Consider the following 10170-nt stretch of genomic DNA (forward strand, 5'->3'; position numbering starts at 1 on the left):
TCTCTTGATGTCACGTGATCTGAAGAGAGCGAAAATGGAGAGAATCGCAGAATTAATTCGAAATCTCATCGTTGATAGAAGAGGGTAGCGAAGGAGCGATCATAACGGACTCAGATATATTTTTAGAGAGAAGTACTCACCAGTCAGTTCTAATCGATAACATTCTGCGCACACGCAGGGGAAAATATTAGACAGGGAAGTAAGTTTTCATTATTTATTGTGTAAAATGCGATACCTGTTTTTATGGCATTTATAATATGCGCATATTTCTCTTCGAAAACGTGCTGATCGTTCAAGATACGTTTATAAATTTGATTTATTATTAATTCGTCAAGGGAAGATAATGTGAAGACAATGACGATCCAAATATTAAATATTACTGTGGTATTTGTGAAAAGAATTTTAAAAGGCCGTGAACTACTAGGAGAAATGTAATGTGAACAACAGAAAAACAATAGATGGAGCCTTTATTTTAATATTTTTTCAGATTTACTCTTCAAATTGTCACAAAAAATAAGATCCAGATTTTGTAGTTTTTCACTGGCTCATCCTTAAATTAAAAATTCATAACTAAAGTACATAACAACAGAAGATATACATAATAAAAAAAGCAACTTTAAAAATGCTGGTTTATATTTTCCTGGATACAAACTCGCATAATTCATGAAAATATACCATAACCAAACATAATTTATCAAAATGTTGCAAATTTTTAAAAATATTTCAAGTATTTTTTTGTAAGGAAACTTCTATATAGAGGGCAAATTTCTTTGTTTATGGTTGCATTTAGAGTATTTTAAAACTAATAACTAACATTTTTTTTTTTTTTCAAATAAGACATTTAAATAAAAAAAATTAAGGTCTTTTTGTTTCACACAAAAATAAAGAAAATGTAATCATATTCCCTTAACTTATATTCTTAATACAGTAACTAAGACACAAAAATTTTACTGCCATTTATTTTAAAAGTTCTGCTGAACTGAAGCAGCAGGATGTATGCTACTAGTTTTCTTGAGTTAAATCTGAGTATAGGTAAAGAAACTCAAGACAGAAGAAAAAAAATCAAAAAAGTAGGAGAGATAGACAATATGGCTCTATAGGGAATAGTTTTTGAAAGTATAAAAATTTCTGAATTGAGCTCAGCTGAGTGACATATCAGGAGAAGAAAAACAAGCAATTAACCAATTAATTTTTGTATCCTCCCTCCCGCAAATCAAATAAAAGGTTGACATTCACTCTTTTGATTTCTCATTCGACTCTATTTTTGTTAGGAGTAGCTCATCAAAAATGATACATTGGTAAACCATTAATAGACAAAATAGATAATTACACTCAATTTTGAATAATATAGACATCAAGCTGATTTTTTTTAACTGTGCTTGTCTCAGACATATCTTTTTAGTAATGTTCATTTTTGAGTCAATGAAGAGTCAGTAGTAGAATGCTCTGGATAGCGTTTTTAATAAACTTAGTTTTGAAAGAAAGAAGAATAGAGAAAGAAATTGAGAATTCTTTTTTCTTCATTATAAATCTAATATATAGAAATATTTTATAAAAGGATTAAACTTTAAAATGCCCTTAAGAATACAAATTTTATTTCATTATCTCAATTTTATAAGTAAATAAAAAAAAACATACTAAAAGTGAAAAGAATAATTCTTGTGAAATAATTGTATTTGAATTCAGAATGAATTAAAGACAACCATCTAAAGTGATAAAATAATTTCACATAATATTGTTTTTAAAAAAATGATGATTGATTACTTCAATATTTTCACAATTTATAAAACACAGAAACAGAATAAAACAAGGGAAAAATTTATAAAACCTTTAAATTATTGAAAACATAATAGTTTACAAAGTCCCAACATCAAAATGTATTTATTTATTATATAATTTACAACACTCCTAAATTAAACAGCCATAATACAAATTCTAGAGATTACATATTTATATGAAAACATATATTTTAATAAGTCAAGTTTTTAAGTGCTGTATAATACATGAAACCAAATTTCAAAATGCAAACCTTTTTAAATAAATTAAAAGGCTTCTGTATATTAATTTTTTTTACTTAATTTAAAGGCATTCAAGAAAATCTACTACAGATGTGGAGCAAATAAATAATTGTCTCTACAAATAAGTGGATCATCTTGCTGATAGAATTTAAGCCGGGATTCTTTGGGTTCTAAAAATATTTATTCTTCAGATTCAGTATCCATTAGGAGAAAAGCTGAGTTGATAGCCATTTTTTGCATCAAATATATAAAGATGCAAATGACAAACATTAAAATCAGCAAAAGGAGATGAGAAGAATAATCCTGAAATAGAAACTATTATGAAAGGCAGTTTTACAACAAAAACTCAAATCCCATCATACAAAGAAACATTACTAGTAAAATTTACAAAGCACTAAAAATGGACAAAACAATATTTAATGGCAAAACTAAAAATATAGAAGAACATTAACAGATTTGCTATATATTAATGTCTTGTTTACAAGATACGTGAAATAAATCTTAGGGAGATCACATATTAATCACCATAAAATAAGAAATAATGAATGCAATTATGACATAATACTTAAAAACAGAATATAAAAAACAATATTATGAGAGTATTTTATCCTAGTGTCGAACAAATCGTACTGTTCACATGATATAGATAAAATAATAATTATGTGTAAATCAGGTTTTGAGTTTTCCTACAATTAAGGAAGACAATTATTCCTATAACTTTTGAGGGTGAATAATCAAATTTTTAAAAATATGCACATTTCAAGACTTCTGAATAGATATAAAAACAAACACTAATATAAGAGTTTTGATTATTGAACTATATGTAACCATGAAATTCACTAAATTGAGCAAGATTTATACAATATAAATACAGCATATTGCCAGTTGTTGAATATGTTTCGCAAACATAGAAGCAACACTTTTTAATTTGCCAATTCCTTATGAAAAAGCACTTTCAATGTATTCATAAAAATAATTTTGTCATAATACAGTTCTTATATTTATTTATATGTACTAAGTACCAATTCACTAACATTTCAATTCCTTGAAAGAAAAAAGAAAGTCAAGGATCTAAGTTAACAAATCTGAAACATAAAAACCCACATATTTTATTAATAATACTAAAAAGATTTCTGTTTCATTTAATATTAAATTCTTACAAATGTTTAGTTTTTTCATCAGTAACATTCAGCAACACATTAAATTTTGTCAGCAAAGTAAAATATTTTGTTCACTCACTTTGCTGACAGAAAGGATTCTACATTCAGGTTCAAATATTTCCTTTTCTAAGAAAATTTCCTTTTTATGTAAAGACACCAAGAAACCAGATTCTAATTTTCTCTGCTTTATGTTACTATCAGTAATTAATTTAGTCTTCTCTTCCTCCAAAAACAAGAAATATTTTGAATGGGGAAATGTTGAGGACATTTTTTAGTAATGTTTATTGCATTACTTTTATTTTTCAATCCTTTAACTATACACAGTATTCGCTTTTGTTGTCCACAATATTCTTATTTTTCCAGGCATATTGTAAAAGAATTTTGCAAACTTTCATACAAAAATTACTTCCATTAAAAATACCAAAATAATTTACTACTAATAATCTTCAAATACATAAATAGCTTCCATTTCATTAAAATACATTTAACAGATAATATTATTTAATTTTTTTAAAAAATACTAAGCACATGTTAAATAAAAAGAATAGAAATTATCAAAAATTTCTTAAGATATCTTAGAATAAAATTTACAATTTCATTTGAAGTGAGGGTAAGTGAAATAATATGTGCATTATACAAAATTAGAAGAACAATTATTAGAAGACACAAGTGAATATATTTAATGCAGTTTACTTCTAAGAAATATCCAAGAAAAACTATACTTTATATTTGTTATATAATCAATATTGAAAATTAGTCATTAAAAACAAAAATTTTCAAATCATTCCTCAAAATCGTTTGAAATAAATTTATTAAATATTGTAATATAAAGGGGGGGGGCCCAAAATTTAAGAACATCTCAAAGGTTTAGAATTGATTCCAACAATTATGATAAGATATATCCTTGTGAAGATGGTAGAGAGGTTGCTCTTTCTTATTATCAACTATCTTAATTAAAAAATTAACTAATAATTTAACTAGAGAAAGACATAAAACATCTTCCACTAAGAAATAACACTTTTTAAAAATTTTTAGACACATACATTATTATCAATTTAATAATTACTTTTTCATTACGAATATTTGCAAAATGAATGCCAACACATATTGAAATAGTTGTTTAAGAAATTTATAGAGAATCAACTAAAAATGATAAATATTATGTCTAAAATTTCTGAAGTCTTCTGATGCAGCAGATTTACGTTATTTGTAACTCACATCATTCATTTTCAAACATAAAAGAGATGTTCATAAGGATAAATCCAATAATTGTCTCAAGGCTAAATGCGATATTAATCATTTATGCAAGTTTTCTTAAAAGAATAGTGCCTTTATGTTAAAAATGTGTGTTCAATAAATATTTTATAATGTTATGATTAGAATTTATAAGAAATACTTCAGTTTGAAAAGAACTTGGAAGTATAGAACATTTAAAGCAAGATCCGTCATTAAATACAACAGGTAAAATTTAATTTATTACTTGACACTGCTCAATTTTCAAAATATGTCAAAAATTTCTTAAGTCCATAAGTACCATCTGAAATAGAATATGTTTAGTACCATAAACAACAAAAAGACAGAATTATACAGAAAAATAAATGACATATCACCTAAGCAGCTATTATATTTTAAAATATGAACTAAAAGCTCTGCTTGACATAAACATTTAATGCACATAGATATTAACCTGGAAAACCAATTATTTAATTTTAAAAAAAATACTAACCACATGTTTAATAAAAAGAATAGAAATTATCACAAATTTCTTAAGATAACTAATTTAAGATATCATTTGAAGTGAGGGTAAGTGAAATAATATGTCTATTATACAAAATTAGAAGAACAATTATTAGAAGACACAGGTGAATATATTTAATGCAGTTTACTTATAAGAAAGATGCAAGAAAAACTAAACTTAACATTTTATATAATCAATATATAAAATTAGTCATTAAGAAGAAAAATTTTCAAATCATTCCTCAAGACCTTTTGAAATAAATTTATAATATTGTAATAAAAAAAGTAGGGGGGGGGGCAAAATTTAAGATCATCTCAAAGGTTTAGAATTGATTCCAACAATTATGATAAGCTCTATCCTTGTGAAGATGTTAGAGAGGTTGCTTTTTCTTATTATCAATTATCTGCCTAAAAAAATAACTAATATTTAACTAGAGAAAGACATTAAACATCTTCCAGTAAGAAATAACATTTTTTTAAAATTTTTAGATGCATTATTATCATTTTAATAATTACTTTTTCATTACTAATATTTACAAAATGAATGCCCACACATGTTGAAATAGTTGTTTAAGAACTTTATAGAGAATTAACTAAAAATGATAAATATTATATCTAGCAGTGTTTAACATTTTGAAAGTCTTCTGATGGTATAAACATGCACAAAGATGTGAATATGGTTTTCCAGGTTAATAAGACATTCAAAGATGTAATAAGATTTAGAATAATTGGTAATGAGTTATTAGAGTGGAATAATAAAAAGTAGAATGAAATTCATCCTATTATATTTCAAAAACTATAAAAAATAAATAAATTATTCAAAACTATAAAAAAATATTAAGTGGATGTCAAAAAGAATAAAACAGAATTTTTAGAAAATAACTATTTTCAGATATTTTATAATAAAATTGAACAATTTCATCTGAAGTGAGAGTAAGTGAAATAATTTATGCAGTATTCAACAAATGAAGAACAATATTTAATAATTATTAAAACATACAGTTAAAGCAAATTTAATACAATCTACTATCAAGAATAATTCCAAGAAAAATTTAAAATCGCAAAGCAAAACTATTTGGAAAAATTTATTAAATATTGAAGAAAAAATAATAAGAGATTCAACATCACCTCTAAAAGGTTAAATACATTCTACCAATTAAGACATAACATTCCAAAGAATAACAGATTACGATCTTCTTCCTCCCCAGAAATGATTTTACATTCCAAAAGAATAAAAGTACACGAATATTTTTTTACGAACACGGAAAAGAATGAGCAAGCTTTTTCTTATTTTTAAAACTCAGCATATTAAATTTACTTTTAATTTAAGTAGAAAAGGAAAGTGAGCATTCTCCACTAAGATAAAGAATTTTTAATGAACTTTTAAGCATAAAATTGTTTAATTCTGTATTATATATCATGGGTATCTGCACAATAAATTTCAACACAAACTAGATTTGCCATTCTTGAACATTATATAAAAGTATCTATTATTTATCAATAAAGTATATTATATCCCGCAGTATGCAATTATGAATATTCTAAGGCAAAAAAATGTATAGAGCCTTCATTTTACTATGCAAAATTCATTATCAAATTAAAAAGAGATTTTCATAATTATAAATTCATTAATATTTCCCAAGTTGAATCTGATGTTGATAGTTAATGCCAACTTCTTTTTAAAACATAATTGTGATTTAATGTGAAAAGTAGAAATCTAATTGTGTTAAAAAAATATGAAAATTGTGCAAAAAATATTTTAACTGAGTTCAAAAATATGTTATAATTTTGTAATCAAGATATTTATCCCATATAAGAATTTATATACAATAAAAGAGCTTTAAAAGAATATGAAGGTAAAACGTATTTAATGCAAGCAAAAATTTGAACTATTTAAGTAAAATTCAGGTTTTTAACTTAAAAATGTTGAAAACTCAAACATGTCTGAAATTTCTCCACTGAAAAGCAAATGCATCATCTCAAATAGAAATGTAATACAATATATTTAATGCATTAATATCAAAGGGCAAAATAAAATTGAAAAATATTCGACACCTTAGCAACTATTAAATAAATGAAATAATTCCCATGAGCACAGTGTACTTGATGAGCATATTGTTATTCAGATTAAAAAGACTTTCAAGCATTTAATATGGATTATAGCAATTAGTAATGAGCCATTAAATGAGGGATAAAATGAAATAAGAAAGTAAGATAAAAGCAATCCTACTACATTCAAAATGTTCTGGAACTTAAAAATTGCTTTCCAAATGAAATTAACATGACTTCTGCAAAGCAAGTGAATAATATAGTGCACCTGGCTAATATGGGCAGGTTATATTCTATTCAAATATACAAAATTCATGCACATTTCTTGCAATTTCATAGGAAGACTTTGTGTCACATGAACAGCAAAGTTGTGTGTATTCTATCATAAAAATACTTTACTAGACACCTTCAGGAATCAAATTATCTGTCTTTTTCATTACTTCCTGAATCAATTTATTTCCCCTACATAGTTGAATGAGTTTTTTTTTTTTTTTTTTTTTTTTTTTTTTTCGGAGAGGAAGAGTTTACAAATAGAAACAATTCTCAACCATCATAGAAAATCAGAAACTAAATCAATGAAGGATATGGGGAAAAGAAGACTTGTAGTGCTCTAAAACATTTTTATAAAGATAATAGCACAGTGTATTTTTTATTCTGAAGTAAACACAAGATGAAGATGTTAAATATTCATTCTTTATCTCATCATAAATAAATATCAAGAGTTTTCGGGTATCGTAAGGGAAGGGAAGGGAGTGCATTATAGATAAAGAATTTTATCTTCAAGATCATAAAAATAATTAGTAGACACTACTAATTTTTTTTACCAAAAATTAAACTGCAAAGAAAAGTGTAAAATAAGAAAAAAATTCAAACTTTCAAAAATTTTGGAAGAAAGTAAAGTATAAAAAGAAGAATATAAAATATGATGAAATGAAGCACAATATTTAACAAGTATTAAAACACATAAAATAATTGACATATGTAAATCAGTGTATATTGTAAGAAAAGTTTGTTTCGTTTTATAAAAATAAATATTTTTTATTGAAAATTTGAAAAAAAATTAATTTTCAAGGAGTTTTTAAAAAATTAATATTTATTTCTGTATTTGCATAGCATCTTCTAATGCAAAACAAATGGTTGTTTCATTTTATGGTTTTTATAAAAATTATCATTACCAAAAAAATTAATTTAGCTTTCAGAACATTTCCATTGAAAATTGTGATCTTTTCCAACAATTCTTAAAATTAATAAAATATCAAATAATTAGGATGGATGCATCTTTTTTGAAATAAATATTGATGCAAGAGCATACCATAACCATTTTTTCTTTAATGCAGAAACAAGTGAAATTTAACAAGGCTCAGACAGAAATGTAATTTGTAAATTTGTTCTTGCACTAACTCGCCATATTTCACAATCTAGAACATTTTATTTCAAGCCTTAGGAAGCAATGAGCAAAAGCATTTCAGGATGGCTACTATAAAAAGAATGGCAAAACTGCCAGAAAATTGATAGAACAATACCATGTTCTAATTGACTTTTCCTAGATCAAGTTTTTCTTTTTCTTTTTTTTCTTTTTTTTTTCTTTTTATTTTAACAGAAAAGAAAAGCAGCATTTAGAAACGGATAGGCTATAAAAAATTATCTTAATGTTTATTTCTGAACTTCAGTACACAGCTTTTTTAAAAGTCACATTTCAGAAATTTGATAAAAAATGATTTTCAATCATTATACAAAATTAAATAAAATTTTCTTTGGTATGTTTTTAAAAAGATACCAAAAACATGATCACATATTTTCAAAACGAAAATTAATTAACCATTCCAAGTTTTCATAAATAATACAAATGAATCCACAAAGTTAAAAAAAAAAAAAAAATGCCATTTTTGTAGTTAGCAGTAAAATGAAAAGAAAAACATTGTACCAGTCAATATATGACACTGACATGAAAATTTAATGACTCATCAAGTAAAGATTCTTATTCAATGAATTTCTTTTAAGTTAAATTAAATTAATTTAAAATTAATACAAGGAGTTTTTATCACGATGCTGACCACAGTAAAATCACAAGACTGAATGATCTGATGTAGCAAAATTTAGGAGTGTTTTGAATTTCATTACATTTAAAATAATTGTTACAAACAGGGTCCAAACTTATTTTTCCAAAAACTACTATAATTAAATACAAAATACTTTGAAATAAAATTGATATCATTGAAAAGTTACTTTTGTTTTTCTTCCCTGGGATGCTGCATTGCAATAACATGCTTTGATATTATGTTGGGAAAATGTTTAAATTTATGTCTTTAATTTTTAACCATATTTTTAATAAAAAATTTCAGAAATCATTCTTAGTGAACCTCTATTGTCCAAGTAGCAACTTAATACCAAATTTCATATTCTTAACTTTTACCAAAATTGTTACAGATTTAACTGCTAAACAATTGAACTAAAAATCTGTATGAGTTACAAAAAGAGAAATATCAAAAATAGTTTTAAAAATGATAGAATCTGAACTCTGAAGAATAAAAGCCTTAGAAAACAGTTTTTATTTTAATTTAAGATCTAATCTAGAAAAAAAAATTTAATTAAATTTACAATTTGGCAAGAGATATCCAACAAATTATAACTATCAAAAGGATGGCATATAAAAAAAGACTGCACAAGAAATCATAATCACTGAAAACTTACGACTTCCAAGTTAAAATGAGTAGCAAAGTCCTGAAAGTTTTATCATGATAAGACTGTAGTTCACAGACCTTACATGGAATCAAATGATCAGTTAACAGCATCAGTTTCTAATATTTTTCCACACATTTTAAACATAAAAAACAAAACCATCAGAACTTTTACAATTTAAATATTTTAATATAGAATAAAATTCAACAATATCATTTCAAGTGAGTGCAACTAAAATAATTTACATGTTGTATACATAAAATGAAGGAATGAAGAATAATACTTAAGATTTATTAGAAAATGTCAGGAAAATATATTAAGTGTAGCATACAAAATGTGGAGAAATTATGCACAATAATTAATAAGTATTAGAAAAGAGGAAAAATATATTTAAAATAATGTACTTAAAAGAAAAGAATGATTCAAAAGCATACTAAAACTTTATATTACATAAACAGATTTGAAAATATATCATTAACAGAAAAGAAAATTTCTAAATAACCTAAAAGAAATGCTCGAAAAGCAAT

Source organism: Argiope bruennichi, chromosome X1 (genome assembly GCF_947563725.1).
Source record: "Argiope bruennichi chromosome X1, qqArgBrue1.1, whole genome shotgun sequence".
Taxonomy (NCBI): domain Eukaryota; kingdom Metazoa; phylum Arthropoda; class Arachnida; order Araneae; family Araneidae; genus Argiope; species Argiope bruennichi.